Genomic DNA, 21,220 nt, shown 5'->3' with positions numbered 1-21,220 from the left:
AACGAAGGACAGAACGAGATGATGTTCCATCCTTCATTATATTGTCTAGTGTGTACTGGCAATCTGGCATGGTCCAGGACAAAGGGAATTCAGCCCGACCATTGGACCAATTGCCCTTCAGCCTGGTGTGTACCCAGCCTAAGGCAGAACAAATAAACCAAGTCCAAAGATATTTAAATCTATGAAATATAAATAAAACATATATAAAATACAACAAATCCGTAAACATAAATATATAAATCTAAATAATCTACATACTGGGGAAATAACTATCTATCGATCACTCTATATCACAGATGACCCTATCAACAAAAATGTATGCATCGCTGAGTAGAGTATATCATATATTACTCACAAGAGTCCCTGCCCTATTGGAGCTTACAGTCTAAATTTCATAACATGTAACAGCTCATACACACACACATATACACATACACACACTCTGTTGCATAACTATCTCTTTGCACTTGTCCCTGTTGGCAGGGTGATTTCTCTCTAAGGGGCCTATTTATTATCCCTTCATTTTTACAAAGAATAGAGTCTACGGCAAACACACATATCTGATAAATATACATGTATAGCAGGAATATATTACCACGCCTCTACAGGTCTAGAACTAAAGTCTAGCCTGGAAGTTATCAGTAATTAATAATAATATTAATTACCTGTCTTGGGTCTACGTCTCCTGCCATTCTGTCTTCAGTATATACTCTGTAGTAAAGATGACCTCACAGAAGTCCAGAGATGTAGCTTGCTGTGCTGATGACCTCACAGTTCAATCATGGAGAAGGTCCACCTAAAAAAAAGTTAGAGGCGTGATAATATATTCCTGATATACATGTATATTTATTATTATTATTGTTTCTTTATATCATACCACAAATAAACGCAGTGCTGTACAGAGAGCACAAGTCATCCATATCAGTCCCTGCCCCATAGGAGCTTACAGTCTCAATTTACTAACACTCTGTCATACACACACACACACACACACACACACACAAATACAGTGTTGCATAAATATCTCATTGCACCTGTCCTGTTGACAGGGTGATTTCACACTAAAGCAGCTGGATTTTTGGAAGTATAAACTTCAACAATAATAAATGTTATAAACCGCATAACCAGAAAAACCCAATCTGTCACCAATTTATGCAATGCTGTACCGAGAACACATGTCACTCATATTAGTCCCTGCCCCATTGGAGCTTACAGTCTCAAATTCCTAACACACAAGTGTTCACACATGTTTATAGTTTTACAAAGTTGAACCCTACAGTAAGCAAAATATCTCAAGACATGATCAGTGTACAAAAAACAAAAGGCATTAACACATAGCTCTTTAAGGCCGGGTACACACTAGATCATTGTCGAGACGATTTTCCATATCAGAATGACAAATCGTCTACATCACCTACGTCCTAATTCAGACCCGATAGTAGATGTGTGGAAAAACACACATCTACGATCATAATCTTTGGCATGCGGAGGGACGCCCAGCACAGGGCAAGTCCGCTCCCCATGCCAGGTCCTGAACCCCCCTGCAGCCATGCAAAAGCATCGCACAGCGGCAATGCTGTTGCACCTGCCGACTAGCTCTCTGACTACGCAGCCTAGCTGCTGAGGCAGACGGCTACCTGCCATGTTTTTGTGCGTGGCGGCTGCATGTGACATTACGCAGTCACCGTGGCCTGCCCCACAAACGGTCTGGACCCGCCTGCGTTGTCCAGGCCGCAACTCCAAAACGCAGCTGCAACTCCGCCGACACGCCTTGCGACCACCTCTGCCTGTCAATCAGGCAGAGGTGATCGCACAAGTGAGATGCCGTGCGCACGCGCAGTGCGACTGCTGCGCATGCCTATACAGCACAGGGCTTAAGTCTGCATACGCTGCCACTGCAGCGACCAGGTCTGAATTAGGCCCCTAGTGTGTATCCACTATTGCGCAATCCTGTGGCTCACAGATAACATCTTCTGGTCAGCATTGCAGCGCGCCAAATAGAAGATATTGCGTGTGAACTGGTGCGGTGAAACGAAGGACAGAACGAGATGACATTCCATCCTTCATTACATTGTCTAGTGTGTACCAGCAATCTGGTATGGTCCAGGCCAAAGGGAATTCAGCATGACCATTGGACCGATTTCCCATTGGCCTGCTGCGTACCAGGCCTAAAGGTGTGTACACACGGTAAGATATTTTCTTCCGATTCTGACTATATAGTCAGAATCGGAAGAAAAGATAGTGCAGATCGCAAGGTGACAGTCACCTTGCGATCCCGATCCGATGCCGATGCGCGGCCCCGCGCGGTCGGCATCGGCAGAAAAAATAGGCTGTGCAGGCAAGTCAATCCTGGCTATCTCTATAGAAGAGATAGTCAGGATTGACATCGCACATAGCCAGCATCGCAAGCACACTCATTATGTGCTTGCGATACTGGCTAAGTGCCGACCCGGCCCCCTGTCGCACGGTGAGAATCGGATAAGTCCGAATCTCACCGTGTGTATGCACCCTAAGACAGAGCAAATAAACTAGGCCAAAGATATAAAACTATATAAACTATACATATAACTTATATAAAATAAAACAAACCTGTAATCATAAAAATATAAATCTGAAAAAATCTACATACTGGGGTAATAACTATCTATCAATCTAGCAAAATATCTCAAGACAAGATTAGTGTACAAAAAATAAAAAGCATTAACACATACTGTAGCTCCTTAAGGCTGGGTACACACTAGATTGTTGTCGGGATGATTTGCCGTATCGGATTGACAAATCATAAAAATCACCTAGTGTGTCCCCACTATTGCACAATCCTGTGGGTCGCAGACAATATCTTCTGGTCAGCCCTGCAGCGCAGCCAACTAGAAGAAATTGCATGCAAACCGATGTAGTAATAAGAAGGACAGAACGAGAATTCGTTCCATCCTTCATTACATCGTCTAGTGTGTGCCAGCAATCTGGCAGGCCCAAAGGGAATTCAGCCAGACCATTGGACCAATTGCCTATCAGCCTGGTGTGTACCCAGCCTAAGGCAGAACAAATAAACCAGAGCCAAAGATATAAAAATCTATAAAATATACATAAAAACATATATAAAATACAACATAGCTGTAAACATAAAAATATAAATCTAAATAATCTACATACTGGGGAAATAACTATCGATCACTCTATATCACAGATGACCATATCAACAAAAATGTATGCATCACTGAGCAGAGTATATCATATATCACTCACAATAGTCCCTGCCCCATTGGAGCTTACAGTCTCAAATTCCTAACACACAAGTGTTCACACACGTTTATAGATTTACAAAGTTAAACCCCACAGAAAGCAAAATATCTCAAGACATGATCAGTGTACAAAAAGCAAAAAGCATTAACACATAGCTCTTTAAGGCCGGGTACACACTAGATCGTTGTCGAGACGATTTTCCATATCAGAATTACAAATCGTCTACATCATCTACGGCGTAATTCCGACCTGATAGTAGATGTGTGGAAAAACGCACATCTACAATCATATTCTTTGGCATGCGGAGGGACGCCCAGCACAGGGCAAGTCCGCCCCACATGCCAGGTCCTGAACCCCCCTGCAGACGTGCAAAAGCATCGCACAGCAGCGATGCTGTAGCACCTGCCGACTAGCTCTCTGCCTACGTAGCCTGACGGCTACCTGCCATATTTTTGTGCGCAGCAGCTGCGCGTGACATCACGCAGTCACCGCGGCCTTCCCCACAAACGGTCCGAACTCGCCTGCGTTGTCCGGACTGCGCCCCGAAAATGCAGCTACAACTCCGCCAACATGCCTTGCGACCACCTCTGCCTGTCAATCAGGCAGAGGTGATCGCACAAGTGAGATGTTGTCGCATCTCACTGTGTGCGAACGCGAAGTGCGACTGCTGCGTGTGCCTATACAGCACAGGGCTTCAGCCTGCATACGCTGCCACTGCAGTGACCAGGTCTGAATTAGGCCCCTAGTGTGTATTCACTATTGCGCAATCATGTGGGTCGCAGATGACATCTTCTGGTCAGCATTGCAGCACGGCCAAATAGAAGATATTGCGTGTGAACTGGTGCGGTGAAACGAAGGACAGAACGAGATGACGTTCCATCCTTCATTACATCGTCTAGTGTGTACCAGCAATCTGGTATGGTCCAGGCCAAAGGGAATTCTGGCATGGTCCAGGCTGTGTACCAGGCCTAAGACAGAGCAAATAAACTAGGCCAAAAATATAAAAATATATAAACTAAACATAAAACATAAAATAAAACAAATCTGCATTCATAAAAATATAAATCTATAAAAAAATCTACATACTGGGCAAATAACTATATAGCAAAATATCTCAATACATGACTTATATACAAAAAATAAAAAGCATTAACATATAGCTCTTTAAAGCCGGGTACACACTAGATCGTTGTCAGAGGATTTGCCAAATCAGAATGACAAATCGTCTACATCCCCTAGTGTGTACACACTATTGCGCAATCCTGTGGGTCGCAGATGACATCTTCTGGTCAGCATTGCAGCATAGCCAACTAAAAGATATCGCGTATGAACTGGTGTGGTGAAACGAAGGACAGAACGAGATGATGTTCCATCCTTCATTATATTGTCTAGTGTGTACTGGCAATCTGGCATGGTCCAGGACAAAGGGAATTCAGCCCGACCATTGGACCAATTGCCCTTCAGCCTAGTGTGTACCCAGCCTAAGGCAGAACAAATAAACCAAGTCCAAAGATATTTAAATCTATGAAATATAAATAAAACATATATAAAATACAACAAATCCGTAAACATAAATATATAAATCTAAATAATCTACATACTGGGGAAATAACTATCTATCGATCACTCTATATCACAGATGACCCTATCAACAAAAATGTATGCATCGCTGAGTAGAGTATATCATATATTACTCACAAGAGTCCCTGCCCTATTGGAGCTTACAGTCTAAATTTCATAACATGTAACAGCTCATACACACACACATATACACATACACACACTCTGTTGCATAACTATCTCTTTGCACTTGTCCCTGTTGGCAGGGTGATTTCTCTCTAAGGGGCCTATTTATTATCCCTTCATTTTTACAAAGAATAGAGTCTACGGCAAACACACATATCTGATAAATATACATGTATAGCAGGAATATATTACCACGCCTCTACAGGTCTAGAACTAAAGTCTAGCCTGGAAGTTATCAGTAATTAATAATAATATTAATTACCTGTCTTGGGTCTACGTCTCCTGCCATTCTGTCTTCAGTATATGCTCTGTAGTAAAGATGACCTCACAGAAGTCCAGAGATGTAGCTTGCTGTGCTGACGACCTCACAGTTCAATTATGGAGAAGGTCCACCTAAAAAAAAAGTTAGAGGCGTGATAATATATTCCTGATATACATGTATATTTATTATTATTGTTTCTTTATATCATACCACAAATAAACGCAGTGCTGTACAGAGAGTACAAGTCATCCATGTCAGTCCCTGCCTCATAGGAGCTTACAGTCTTAATTTACTAACACTCTGTCACACACCAGATGGTTTCCCGCCATCTATGCTACAGAGCTACTGAATTTTTTTCTTTTTTTTCTTCAAGGTGTCGGGACACGGAACATAGTGCCGCCTCTGACACACACTAAGCCATGCCCCTGGGCCCTGGTTGGCCTGCAACTCACTAAACACTAAAGCAAGGGCAATCATCAAAGATGAAACCATCTATGGTTTCCTTGTAAATGGTTTCACACCATCGATGGATTACCCACTGATAACAGCCCTAAAGAGGAAAGTTTTCTTTAGTACCAGCACCTGCACTGTTGAACTGTGGAGACTTCAGGAAGTCTAAACTGTGTATACCGTATATACTCGAGTATAAGTCGACCCGAATATAAGCCGAGGCACCTAATTCTACCACAAAAACCTGGGAAAACGTATTGACTCGAGTATAAGCCTAGGGTGGGAAATGCAGCTCTAGCCGTACACAGCCCTCAGTGCCAGATATGCCCTCATACTGCCAGATATGCCCCCACAGTGCCAGATATGCCCTCATACTGCCAGATATGCCCCACAGTGCCTGATGTGCCAGATATGCCCTCATGCTGCCAAATATGCCCCACAGTGCCAGATGTGCCAGATATGCCCTCATGCTGCCAAATATGCCCTTATGCTGCCAGATATGCCCTCATGCTGCCAGATATGCCCCTCATGCTGCCAGATATGCCCCTATGCTCCACATGCTGCCAGATATGCCCCTCATGCTGCCAGATATGCCCCTCATGCTGCCACATATGCCCCTCATGTTGCCACATATGCCCCTCATGCTGCCACATATGACCCCTCCGCAAGTGCCAAATATACTCCCCCAGTGCCTGTTACTTACCCCTCCGTCGATCCCGTGCTGTCTTCTGAAGGAGGGACACGGAGCGCACAGCGCCCGCCTCTCCTGTGTCCCTCCTGCATCTCCGGCGGCCGCGGCGGGTCTATTAAAGGAAGTGCCGGTTCGTGATCAGAGGTCACGAACGGGTACTTCCTTTAATAGACCCGCCGCTGCCGCCGGAGATGCAGGAGGGACACAGGAGAGGCGCGCGCTGTGCGCTCCGTGTCCTTCCTTCACACTGCTCTGCCTGTCACACTGCACTGACTCGAGTATAAGCCGAGGTGGCTTTTTCAGCACAAAAAAAAGTGCTGAAAAAGTCGGCTTATACTCGAGTATATACGGTAATTATTAATTACAGTATGCAGATAAATATGTCTAATTAGACCAAGTCTCCAAGGTGATAAAGACGTGATAAACCAGTGATAAGTGGAAGGTGATAACACACCAGCCAGCCAACCATTACGGATTTGAAAAATGACAGTTAGGAGCTGATTGGATGGTACCTTGCATTAACCACTGGTTTATCCCTTCTCCAGGCTTAATACATCTGCCATATCTGCCATATTGAGCCATATTTTTACTATGTGTAACCATTCTTAAATGGTGCGCCAGCCAATCAGCTGCTGGCACGTGTTTGAATAATGACAGGAGGGGAAAACAATTTAAGACTAGTGACGTCGGGGTTGTGTCTATTTCCTAGTGGGCAGTACCGTAACTAGACATTTTAGTGCTGTGTGCAAGAAATTGCATCGGCGCCTCCCCCCCTTTAATGTAGACCGTTGGCAGTGCGCGCCGTAGGCGCGTGCAAAAATATATAGGGGTGTGGCTTCATGGGAAAGGGGTGTGGCCACAAAATAATACCAATTCATATAATGGTGCACAGTAGTCTCCATTATTCAAATTACGCCGCACAGTAGCGCCACTACACCAGGTAGAGCCCCTTTTTACACATTACGGCAGACAGCGTCCTCTTTTTACACATTACGGCAGACAGCACCTTCTTTTTACACATTACGGCGGACAGCATGCCCTTTTTACACATTACAGCGAACAACGTCCCCTTTTTTACACATTACGGCAAACAGCGTCCCTTTTTTTACACATTATGGCAGACAGAGTCCCCTTTTTTACACATTACGGCCGACAGCGTCCCCTTTTTACACATTACGGCAAACAGCGTCCCCTTTTTTACACATTGCGGCAGACAGCGTCCCCTTTTGTACACATTGCGGCAGACAGCGTCCCCTTTTTACACATTACGACAGAGTTCCCTTTTTACACATTACGGCAGACAGCGGCCACCTTTTACACATTACAGCAGGCAGAGTCCACCTTTTACACGTTACGGCAGGATAGGTACCCCTTTTACACATTATGGAAGGCAGAGTCCCCCTTTAACACAGTACGGCAGGCAGATTCCCCCTTACACCCCCCCCCCACACACACACACACACCCTTAGAGTGTAGTGTAGTGTAGTGTAGTGTAGTGTAGTGAAGTGTACTGTGGTGTAGTGTAATGTAGTGTAGTGTAGTGTACTGTAGTGAAGTGTGGTGTAATATACTGTAGTGTAGTGTATTGTACTGTAGTGAAGTGTAGTGTAATATAGTGTAGTGAAGAGTAGTGTAATATAGTGTAGTGTACTGTAGTATAGTGTAGTATAGTGTAGTGTAGTGCAGTATAGTAGAGTGTAGTGTCTGTTTAGACACTTACGTGCTGTTGCCGGCTCCTGACTCCTCCTGTCCACTTCACAGACAGAACTCAGCCGCAGCGCTGCCGGGACCTCAGCAGCAGCAGCGGCGGCTTAAGCTGGACACGGGCGGGCAGCAGCGGCTTAACCGGGACACGGGCGGGCGGGTGGCGGCTTCAGCAGCAGGACACAGTCGTGTGGGGGCGGCTGCACCGCCGTCAGCGGGACCCAGGCGGCGCCGCCTACAACAGTGAATCTGCGGCTGTGCGGGTGAGATGCTCGATGGTGCACCCTCAGTGCATTTGCGCTGTGGACAAGGCACCATCGGCACACACCTAGTTACGGCCCTGGGCTAAGGGACATTTGACCTACGTGACACGCAAGAGAAGGGGAGGTTTAAGTACGGCAAAGGGTCCAGAAATGGACCCTCGCGGGCACGCTTCGCTCGCCACGATTCGGGTACGGTGGCTCGCTTCGCTCGCCACCTGATTACTAAAGGTAATAGTTGGTGGGTGGATACTGATAGTATCCTGCCGTCCTTGCTCCGCCCCCTGGCGTCACAGGTCCCTTAGCCCACTAGGATTTAGCATCTACCGTCACCTCTGCCCCAGAAATCATGACACATCCGCGGAAAACATCCGGTAATTAGTAACTCCGCCCCCTTAGCCCCTATCACATACCACACACAGAGCTTCCCTCGCGGCGTGTGCTGGAGACGACGACTCGGGCAGTTGGAAAAGAAAAAACCGTTGGGCGTGGCTTAAAATGGTGGGCGTGGCAAACAGTGAGCGCACGAGCTGTTCCCGGTGGGTGTGGCCAGTGTCCGCTTCTGCCCTGCTTCCAGCAGCTCAGGAACCTGTTGGGGAATCCCGTGTTAGTGCTAGTCAGCCGCTGAAGGAGATGCTTCGGGGAACATCACACTGATGGCGCTTTCCCCCCTCTACAGCCAATCACTGGATGCAGAGGGGGAATAGGTAAAGCAGAACCGGCCAATCACAAGCCGCAGTCTCTTTTGATGCTTGTGATTGGTCCTCTCAGGGAAGTGATGAGAACGACAGGTTACCCGGGAAATGGTTGGTTCGTGCTGCTGCCTATTGGGTATTTGTAGTGCACGCACGGCCCCTGCTTCCTCCTCCGCACGGTGGGGTCGGCCGCACAGTGGGGGTCATTCCGCTTTTAGCAGCTTTGCACACGCTAAGCCGCCGCCTACTGGGAGTGAATCTTAGCTTATCAAAATTGCGAACGAAAGATTAGCAAAATAGCGAATAGACACTTCTTAGCAGTTTCTGAGTAGCTCCACACTTACTCGGCATCTGCGATCTGTTCAGTGTTTGTCGTTCCTGGTTTGACGTCACAAACACACCCAGCGTTCGCCCAGACACTCCTCCGTTTCTCCAGCCACTCCCGCGTTTTTCACAGAAACGGTAGCGTTTTTTCGCACACACCCATAAAACGGCCAGTTTCCGCCCAGAAACACCCACTTCCTGTCAATCACATTACGATCACCAGAACGAAGAAAAAACCTCGTAATGCCGTGAGTAAAATACCTAACTGCATAGCAAATTTACTTGGCGCAGTCGCACTGCGGACATTGCGCATGCGCATTAGCGACTAATCGCTCCGTTGCGAGAAAAAAATACAGAGCGAACAACTCGGAATGACCCCCAGTGTCCTGCTGCATATTTCCCCCTTACCTTGCATGGCAGCCACTTCCCCTCCTCAGCGCTGCTGCAGTGCACATTGCAACCTCCTCTGCACACTGGAGCTGGAAGCACTGTGTCTGTTATTTACTGTCTGACTGTGAGATGGGAGAGTTGATGTATAGTTAGTGCAACACTGGCACGTATGTATATAGACTGCTTCACCTTAAATATATACAGTATGTCTGCTGTATAGCTGCAGTATATCGCCACCCTCATAACTGCAGCAGGGTAAGCTGCACAAAAGCATTAATCTCTGGGATATATACCACTCACATTTAAGGAATGCTGTCCGGTAATGTGCTGTACTCCGCGCGCGGAAGCTGCACTCGCGCACACTGAGATGTGACGGCATCTTATACCTGCGAATGCCTCTGCCTGATTGATAGGCAGAGGCATTCGTATGAGGGGGAGTTGCGACAGCGTTGGGGGGGCACGGTCCGGACAACGCAGGCGTGTCTGGACCGTTTGCAGGGCGGGCCGTGGCAGCTGCGTGACATCACATGCAGCTGCTGAGACCCGAAACTTAGCGTGCAGCCATCTGCCTTAGCAGCTAGGCTACGTAGACAGAGGACTGCCCTGAACATGCAAAAGCATCGCCACACTGTGCGATGCTTTCACATGGGGGGGGGGGGGGGCCCTATCCGGCATGCGGGGCAGTCTTGCCCCGTGCTGGGTGTCCCACTGCATGTCAGTGCAATGGATTGTAGATGTTCGATTTTTCGCACATCTACAGTCCATGCTGAATTAGGCCCAGAATCCCATCAGGTCCTACCAGTAAGCGATAGGCTTGGGGTTAAAAAAATCATTGACATTGGAGATGACATCATCGCCAATCGCCAGGAAACCTGGCAGATCGGGACTCCGGTGCATCACGCTGGGGACAAGCCCAGCAATCTGGAAGCTGCTGTGCTGTACCCAGATTCCGGCACTGCCGGGCACCCATACAGCGCTGCTATCTGCATATACAGCATGCACTGTGTATCCAGCCTCAGGCGCTTCACGGCAACCAGCCTCCGACTGCCTTTCAGACACTGTGGTTCAGGAGGTCTGCCATGCTGTAAATGGGTACCTGGTCAGATGACCTAGCTTACCCATTTACACCGCCTCCTACCCGGGTCTTACCACGTCCAACCCTGGTCGATTCCCAGGAAAATGCGTTTCTGGGAAAGTAGATCCGGGGATTTTGGAGAGGGGACCCGGGATATTTCGGGCGGTGTAAAATGGGTATAACACTGGTGCAAAAGTTGCCACTTCAGTAATCCCAAACTTGCTCAGTGAATAGCTGGTATCCTCTGTTAAAGGATGTTTATTGAAACACCCCTCCCCATAGTGCACCAGGCTTTCGCTAGCCAGCCTGGATCAAATTCTCAGTACAGAAGGGGAATTTCTCATGTTATTACTCTTTTAAATTAACCCAGTGTATTTGTTGTAGTTTTTTATTTGTTTTTTTATGTTTGTTTTTTTGTTTTGTTACACTGCACTCTATTTGGGAACCCTTGTTTCTTAAATAGACAGATATGTGCACAGGGTATGCGGTCTGCATACCAATAGTCGGGATCACAATACCAATGCCGCCATACCGCCACCGGTAAACCGGCGAGGTAGGTGATTTCCCCTCTACGGGTGTCCACAACACCCATAGAGGGAGAATAGAACCTGTGGCTAGCGTACCTCGCCACCGAGCTCGCAGCGTGATGAGCACGGAGAGCCCACAAGGGACTTCTTTGCGCTCGCTCCCCTGCCAGCACTCCATTGCTCGGGATGCGGATGTCGGGATCCTGGCGTTCGGCATCGCGGGCGGTGGGATCTTATACCGATCCTGTGCACAGCCATAAAACTTATGCAATCTCAATGAAATACCTGTAAATGTGCTGTGCAAAATGTTAAATGATCCCTTAACTTTCAAAAATGATAAAGTTTTGTGAATAATAGTAGATGCTGAAAATATAGAGGTGGAGTGTGATAAAAATAACATTGTGAAAAATAATCCCTGCCATGTCATTGAAGTACTGAAATAAATGCCTCTAGGGCCTGCAATTCATCTCCTGTCAGTGCTGACATTACTCAGAAGCAGGGTAGAGTAATTACCTTAATATACTAAAAAGTTATACTGAGAACTGAAGCTCAAAGAAGGAAGTGATCTGAATCTCTCAACATGAGAAAACCCAGATGAATGGCAGCAACTTTATCTACTCTACTTGGCTACTTGAACATATAACATACACATAGCATTTCTAGTGTCCTGTATGGTCCCTTTAAAATAAATATAAGGTCTGAGATCACCTGATATACCATAACGTGACCATTTCTATATGGTTAATGCATGTTTAATACTAATTGCAAGAAATTATAGTTTACATAGCATTAGGAAATTTTAACTTCTATAAATAATTTATGTAATAATTTAAGTGGAGTGGAGATCCTTGGTTGCTACAGCTATGGACAAATCTTTTAAAGCTGTGACAACTCCCCAGGTGAGAATATCAAAAGGCAATTCAGAGATTTTAACCAAGCCAGGTAAAGGGCCCTACACATTAGAAGACATGACCAATGTGAAAGACAAACAATGTGGAAGATGAGCAATTTCCCTTGAACTTCCCAGAGCCCTGACAAACAAAATTGAGTGTACACACTAAAGGGCCCTACGCACTCGGCGACCCGCCGCCGAGCTGCCCGACGGCCGGCGGCGGGGGTGAGGTGACGGGGGGAGTGAAATTTCTTTACCTCACCTGGCTCCATAGCAGTGCATGCTAATATGGACGAGATTGTCCATATTGACTTGCATGCATAAGCGACCCGGTACCAACGATGAACGAGTGCGGGGCCGCGCATCATTCATCGTTGGTGCCTACACACTGGGGGAGATTCAAATGTTTGAAAAGTCAGTTGGGAGTCTGTTTTTTCCTATCTAATAGACAGGAAAAAACAGACACCCAACCGACTTTTCAAACATATGAATCTCCCCCACTGACCGATATGAACGAGTTCTCGTTCATTAATGAACGAGAATGTTCATATCGTTCAGTTATATCTTAAAGTGTGTAGACCCCATAAGCGATTTTTCAAACAATTTGAAAGACAAATGATATCTTTGGAATTGGCACTTATTTACATATTTTAATATTCACATCTTAATAAAGGGGCAACAGGCCCCAAAACTTTGGTTTCCATGTGACGCTTTTTTAAAATACACTACATCACTTGTTTAAATCCTGGAGTGCCGCTGCCTTTTTCGTCTTTTCGTTTGTTTATGCATGATCCACTGCAGGGGGGCACCTTTGTATTGCATTGCCAGTGGAGAGAGTGCCGGGCACCACACATCCAATATATATATATATATATATATATATATATATAAAATATATATAAAGTTTGGATCGGCACTCACCCACAATGTGCAATTTGCTCTGGTGCCAACTGGACAGGTAGATGTATAGCGAAGCTGGTCTAACAAGGATTGCATCACAGAAAGCCAACGTTTCGGGGCACAACTGCCCCTTTGTCAAGTTCACTTCATCACCTTGACAAAGGGGCAGTTGGCAGTTGTGCCCTGAAATGTTGGCTTTCTGTGATGCAATAAATGTGTGTGTTTACACTTTTTTTGGATAAGCCGTCTCCTGAGTGTCCCTGCTTGTTAGACCAGCTTCGCTATATTATGTATATATATATATATATATATATATATATATAAAAAGTGGCAACAGTGGAAATCATTGGTGGCACAGTGGTGGAAGAGTTTTAATTAAATGGCCTGTACATTGGTGGGGCAGTGGTGACAGAGAATACATGCTGGAGTACACGCTGACGGCAGGAGATAGGAGGCTATGCGGGCTGGCTGTGTGGTTCCGTCCTGTGTGATCCTGGCGGCAGCGCCTGGTAAGATAGAGCCGGGGAGGGTCCGGGAGGAGGAGCAATGGTACATTGTGCACATCGCTCGTCACGACTCCGTACATACATGCCGAGATGAGCGATGTCACAAGTGACATTGCTCACATTCAGCTGTCTGCACAGCCGACCCGCGACCTGCTCTTAACGAGCATGGGTGCGTGCATTGGCCATCGCTAGGGCCATACACACTAGACGATGTGAACAATATATCGTTCACAATCGTCGTTATCGCCATATCGTTCACAATAGTCAGTATGCAAGACACAAGAAAGAAAGACCCTTTGTTGGCGCACTTATTGGGAAAAAGACCCCTAAAGGGGTTAAAATGTAACTTTTATTTAAATCCGTATAAAATCACTTATGTTGAAAAAAAGACTCTATGGTATAACCTTTGTCCACTAATTTTTATGAAATTATATTTTCTGTGAATTACATATCCCTAGTGAGCAAACAATCTATAAATATAAGAAATAAAACATGAAAAAATATAAAGATAAAGGCATAATAGCCTAATATGCAGCAGGATAATAATAAGCCCTATATTAGGGACTTTAGCAGCGGCGTCCTCAAAGTGTAAAGTCAATGCTAACCCTAAATTGGGACTTGTTTACACAGTCGCCATTTGGACCAACAGTATCAGGTAGTATTTTGTGAATACAGGATCAGACAGGAAAATAAGGAAAGTATGAATCTGCTGTCAACGTTAGACTGGCTTATTATTTTATCTTACTATACTACACCAGATATTCTCTGGGGGTCACCCTCCAGGTACTGGTCCGGCCCACACTTTTTCGCTTCCAAGATCAAATGAGATTGGGCATTTTAAGTGTGGTGTGGTAGTAGATGATATTTCCTGGCCCTCTCTAGAATCGTTGATGAGAGTTCATGAATAGGAAAAAGAAGAAGAAATCAAGATATTATGTCACCACTTGATAGAAAAGGTACAAAACGATCTGCTGTTGGCGTTAGACTGTGAGCCTATCTGTTGGTTATCAGCCATTACTATAACTAATTATGGGGGTAATTCCAAGTTGATCGCAGCAGGAATTTTTTTTAGCAGTTGGGCAAAACCATGTGCACTGCAGGGGAGGCAGATATAACATGTGCAGAGAGAGTTACATTTGGGTGGGGTGTGTTCAATCTGCAATCTAATTTGCAGTGTAAAAATAAAGCAGCCAGTATTTACCCTGCACAGAAACAAAATAACCCACCCAAATCTAACTCTTTCTGCACGTTATATCTGCCCCCCTGCAGTGCACATGGTTTTGCCCAACTGCTAACAAAATTCCTGCTGCGATCAACTTGGAATTACCCCCTTTGTTTCTATTGTTTATTGGTGCGGAAACATATCTATACCTCAAGACATTCACAATAGTTGTCTAGTGTGTATGGCTCTTTAGTTTTATCTTGTATTATTATATAAAAATATATTATGCTGGGCTTCACAGAGAAAGCGTAATCGTTCACGGCAGGTCTGCCTCAGCACAGTTAGATATATGCATTGGCGTTTAGATCATGGGTGCAATGTGTGTGGTGCACATTGGCCCCTGAGTCGAGGTGGGGCCTACACTACACCCATTTTTAAATACTTATCCTTTCTGGAGTCCCGCGTCGGGCACTGCATCCACAGCAAAATCTCAGTAAAAATGGCAGCCGCGCAGTAGTGAAATTAGTCTCCGGAACATGACAGGCCCTATGTTTTTGGAGCCCTGCTCATGCGCAGTACACTCCGGCACAATGCTGGAGCCTACTGTCCCATGGAGAGGAGGGGACCAACCTGGAAACTCCACATGAACCCCCCCTGGATATATGACAATAGCTTTAGGGGAATATACACATTTTCACCCTGCACATCTGCATCAAAACTATATCCGTATCTACAGGAATGTACTGCAGCTAGAAATTTGTGGACCCCATAGCAAAATGTTAAAGGGGTTCACAATGCTTCTAGAGACACCTTTCTCTGTAGCAGTTTTCAGCATATGTCTCATTGACAAGCAGCAGTTCCCATTATGCCATATTGTAGGGTTTCCAGTTCACACAGTGCCCTAAGGTCTCATTATGCCACAGAGTACCCCAGGTCACATTATTCCAGATTGCAGTGTCCCCAGTTCACATTAGGCCATATGATGCCCCTAGTTCACATTATGACATTGTGACCCCTGTTCACATCAAGCAACTCAGTTCACCCTGTTCACAATTCGGCACACAGTGTCCCAGTTCACATTGACAAGTGCCTACTTTCCATGCTTCTTTACCTGGCCACGTTCTTCTACCTCTTGGGCGGAATTTCATGCAAATAATCCACTGCAAGGTGTTGGCTTGTAGAAAGGGAGAGTCTACAAACTACTTGCAAATGTCTAGGACATTAAAGATATTGTATTGAATACATTAGTTTCAGGGCAAGTGGTTTGCAGACTCTCCCTTACTGTAATCTATACCATGTAACCTGTTCTTTCAGCACTATTTGATAATAATGCCAATATGAACTGGGTGCACTGGAGCACACCCATCTATGTGCTTCTTTATTCACTTGATTAGTGGAAGGCAACTGAGAGTAACAGCTGGAACAAATTAGGGTTGAGTCAGAGATTACAGTACATTGTGATGATCCTGTTTCCAGAGACATGTTCTGCGTTATTCCAAACATGGAAAGTGCAATTCTGTTCACAATAACCAAACAGTATTTGATAAATTTTGCCTATGATTTGTTATTACTCAGGAAATAAGATCTACTCTACTTGATTGCTTGACCATATAACATATGCACACCCTTTCTAGAGTCATCCATTTAAAATTAATAATGCTGTTGATAACACAGGTATTGATATGTGATGGGGTTTATAACAGTTTATAATATCATACTGATGGTTCAAGTTCAGAACATGAGACCCCCTGGGTTAGCATAAATAAACTTCTTCAGAACATCATTTCTCTAACGTCCTAAGTGGATGCTGGGGACTCCGTCAGGACCATGGGGAATAGCGGCTCCGCAGGAGACAGGGCACAAAAAGTAAGCTTTTAGGATCACATGGTGTGTACTGGCTCCTCCCCCTATGACCCTCCTCCAAGCCTCAGTTAGGTTTTTGTGCCCGTCCGAGCAGGGTGCAATCTAGGTGGCTCTCCTAAAGAGCTGCTTAGAAAAAGTTTTTTTAGTTTTTTTATTTTCAGTGAGTCCTGCTGGCAACAGGCTCACTGCATCGAGGGACTTAGGGGAGAGAATTTCAACTCACCTGCGTGCAGGATGGATTGGATTCTTAGGCTACTGGACACCATTAGCTCCAGAGGGAGTCGGAACACAGGTCTCACCCTGGGGTTCGTCCCGGAGCCGCGCCGCCGACCCCCCTTACAGATGCTGAAGATTAAAGGTCCGGAAACAGGCGGCAGAAGGCTCTTCAGTCTTCATGAAGGTAGCGCACAGCACTGCAGCTGTGCGCCATTGTTGTCACACACTTCACATCAGACGGTCACGGAGGGTGCAGGGCGCTGCTGGGGGCGCCCTGGGCAGCAATATATAATACATTTTATGGCAAAAGAATACATCACATATAGCCATTAAGGCTATATGTATGTATTTAACCCATGCCAAATGTCTAAAACTCCGGGAGAAAAGCCCGCCGGAATAGGGGGCGGGGCTTATTCTCCTCAGCACACAGCGCCATTTTCCTGCTCAGCTCCGCTGTGAGGAAGGCTCCCAGGACTCTCCCCTGCACTGCACTACAGAAACAGGGTAAAACAGAGAGGGGGGGCATATTTTGGCGATATTTTTATATATTTAAGCGGCTATAAGGAACAACACTTATATAGGGTTGTTCCCATATATATTATAGCGCTTGGGTGTGTGCTGGCAAACTCTCCCTCTGTCTCCTCAAAGGGCTAGTGGGGTCCTGTCTTCGATAAGAGCATTCCCTGTGTGTCTGCTGTGTGTCGGTACGTGTGTGTCGACATGTATGAGGACGATGTTGGCGTGGAGGCAGAGCAATTGCCGATAATGGTGATGTCACCCCCCAGGGAGTCGACACCGGAATGGATGGCTTTGTTTATGGAATTACGTGATAATGTCAGCACATTACAAAAATCAGTTGACGACATGAGACGGCCGGCAAACCAGTTAGTACCTGCCCAGGCGTCTCAGACACCGTCAGGGGCTGTAAAGCGCCCTTTACCTCAGTCGGTCGACACAGACCCAGACACAGACACTGAATCTAGTGTCGACGGTGATGAAACAAACGTATTTTCAAGTAGGGCCACACGTTATATGATCACGGCAATGAAGGAGGCTTTGCATATCTCTGATACTACAAGTACCACAAAAAGGGGTATTATGTGGGGGGTGAAAAAACTACCTGTAGTTTTTCCTGAATCAGAGGAATTAAATGATGTATGTGATGAAGCGTGGGTTAACCCAGATAGAAAAATGCTAATTTCAAAAAAGTTATTAGCATTATACCCTTTCCCGCCAGAGGTTAGGGCGCGCTGGGAAACACCCCCTAGGGTGGATAAGGCGCTCACACGCTTATCGAAACAAGTGGCGTTACCGTCTCCTGATACGGCCGCCCTCAAGGATCCAGCTGATAGGAGGCTGGAAACTACCCTGAAAAGTATATACACTCATACTGGTGTTATACTGCGACCAGCCATCGCCTCAGCCTGGATGTGCAGTGCTGGGGTCGTCTGGTTGGATTCCCTGACTGAAAATATTGATACCCTGGATAGGGACAGTATTTTATTGACTATAGAGCAATTAAAGGATGCTTTCCTTTATATGCGAGATGCGCAGAGAGATATTTGCACTCTGGCATCGAGAGTAAATGCGATGTCCATATCTGCCAGAAGGAGTTTATGGACGCGACAGTGGTCAGGTGATGCGGATTCCAAACGACATATGGAAGTATTGCCGTATAAAGGGGAGGAATTATTTGGCGTCGGTCTATCGGATCTGGTGGCTACGGCAACTGCCGGAAAATCCACTTTTTTACCTCAGACCCCCTCCCAACAGAAAAAGACACCGTCTTTTCAGCCGCAGTCCTTTCGTTCCTATAAGAACAAGCGGACAAAAGGACAGTCATATCTGCCTCGGGGCAGAGGAAGGGGTAAGAGAGGGCAGCAAGCAGCCCCTGCCCAGGAACAGAAGCCCTCCCAGGGTTCTGCAAAGCCCTCAGCATGACGCTGGGGCCTTACAAGCGGACTCAGGAACGGTGGGGGGTCGACTCAAGAATTTCAGCGCACAGTGGGCTTGCTCACAGGTGGACCCCTGGATTCTACAGGTAGTATCTCAGGGTTACAGGTTGGAATTCGAGAAGTCTCCCCCTCGCCGGTTCCTAAAGTCTGCTTTGCCAACGTCTCCCTCGGACAGGGCGACGGTATTGGAAGCCATTCACAAGCTGTTTGCTCAGCAGGTGATAGTCAAGGTACCCCTCCTACAACAGGGAAAGGGGTATTACTCCACGCTATTTGTGGTACCGAAGCCGGACGGCTCGGTAAGACCTATTCTAAATCTCAAATCTTTGAACCTGTACATACAAAAATTCAAGTTCAAGATGGAGTCACTCAGAGCAGTGATAGCGAATCTGGAAGAAGGGGACTTTATGGTGTCCCTGGACATAAAGGACGCTTACCTGCATGTCCCAATTTGCCCTTCACATCAAGGGTACCTCAGGTTCGTGGTGCAAAACTGTCATTATCAGTTTCAGACGCTGCCGTTTGGATTGTCCACGGCACCTCGGGTCTTTACCAAGGTAATGGCCGAAATGATGATCCTTCTACGAAGAAGAGGCGTATTAATTATCCCTTACTTGGACGATCTCCTGATAAGGGCAAGATCCAGAGAACAGCTGGAAGACGGAGTAGCACTAACCCAACTAGTGCTGCAACAACACGGGTGGATTCTGAATTTTCCAAAATCTCAGTTGACCCCGACGACACGTCTGCTGTTCCTGGGAATGATTCTGGACACGGTTCAGAAAAAGGTGTTTCTTCCGGAGGAGAAAGCCAGGGAGTTATCCGAACTTGTCAGGAACCTCCTAAAACCAGGGACAGGGTCTGTGCATCAATGCACAAGAGTCCTGGGAAAGATGGTGGCTTCTTAAGAAGCGATTCCATTCGGCAGATTCCACGCACGAACTTTTCAGTGGGATCTGCTGGACAAATGGTCCGGATCGCATCTGCAGATGCATCAGCGGATAACCTTATCGCCACGGACAAGGGTGTCTCTTCTGTGGTGGTTGCAGAGTGCTCATCTGTTAGAGGGCCGCAGATTCGGCATACAGGACTGGGTCCTGGTGACCACGGATGCCAGTCTGAGAGGCTGGGGAGCGGTCACACAAGGAAGAAACTTCCAGGGAGTATGGTCAAGCCTGGAGATGTCTCTTCACATAAATATACTGGAGCTAAGAGCGATTTACAATGCTCTAAGTCTGGCAAAACCCCTGCTTCAGGGTCAGCCGGTGTTGATCCAGTCGGACAACATCACGGCAGTCGCCCACGTAAACAGACAGGGCGGCACAAGAAGCAGGACAGCAATGGCAGAAGCTGCAAGGATTCTTCGCTGGGCGGAAGATCATGTGATAGCACTGTCAGCAGTATTCATTCCGGGAGTGGACAACTGGGAAGCAGACTTCCTCAGCAGACACGATCTACACCCGGGAGAGTGGGGACTTCATCCAGAAGTCTTCCACATGATTGTGAACCGTTGGGAAAAACCAATGGTGGATATGATGGCGTCCCGCCTCAACAAAAAACTGGACAGGTATTGCGCCAGGTCAAGAGATCCTCAGGCAATAGCTGTGGACGCTCTGGTAACACCGTGGGTGTTCCAGTCAGTGTATGTGTTCCCTCCTCTGCCTCTCATACCAAAAGTACTGAGAATTATACGGCAAAAGGGAGTAAGAACGATACTAGTGGCTCCGGATTGGCCAAGAAGAACTTGGTACCCGGAACTTCAAGAGATGCTCACGGAGGATCCGTGGCCTCTACCTCTAAGACGGGACCTGCTTCAGCAGGGACCGTGTCTATTCCAAGACTTACCGCGGCTGCGTTTGACGGCATGGCGGTTGAACGCCGAATTCTAAAGGAAAAAGGCATTCCGGAAGAGGTCATTCCTACACAGGTAAAGGCCAGGAAGGAGGTGACTGCACAACATTATCACCGCATTTGGAGGAAATATGTTGCGTGGTGTGAGGCCAGGAAGGCCCCCACGGAGGAATTTCAACTGGGTCGATTCCTACATTTCCTGCAAACAGGATTGTCTATGGGCCTCAAATTGGGGTCCATTAAGGTTCAAATTTCGGCCCTGTCGATTTTCTTCCAGAAAGAATTGGCTTCAGTTCCTGAAGTCCAGACTTTTGTAAAAGGAGTACTACATATACAGCCCCCGGTTGTGCCCCCAGTGGCACCGTGGGATCTTAATGTAGTCTTGGATTTTCTAAAATCCCATTGGTTTGAGCCGCTCAAATCGGTGGAGATGAAGTATCTTACATGGAAAGTAACCATGCTACTGGCCCTGGCTTCAGCCAGGAGAGTATCAGAATTGGCGGCTTTA

At 46.5% G+C, this 21,220-nt stretch overlaps 1 pseudogene; it reads right to left on the bottom strand.

Annotated features, from left to right (window-relative positions):
• Nucleotides 1-14,408: 14,408 nt before the first annotated feature.
• Nucleotides 14,409-14,525, bottom strand: LOC134937569 (5S ribosomal RNA; annotated as a pseudogene).
• Between the last annotated feature and the right edge of the window lie 6,695 nt (nt 14,526-21,220).

Source organism: Pseudophryne corroboree, chromosome 6 (assembly GCF_028390025.1).
Source record: "Pseudophryne corroboree isolate aPseCor3 chromosome 6, aPseCor3.hap2, whole genome shotgun sequence".
Classification (NCBI taxonomy): domain Eukaryota; kingdom Metazoa; phylum Chordata; class Amphibia; order Anura; family Myobatrachidae; genus Pseudophryne; species Pseudophryne corroboree.
The sequence above is the reverse complement of the archived record's forward strand: the minus strand, read 5'-3'. Positions and strand labels throughout refer to the sequence as shown.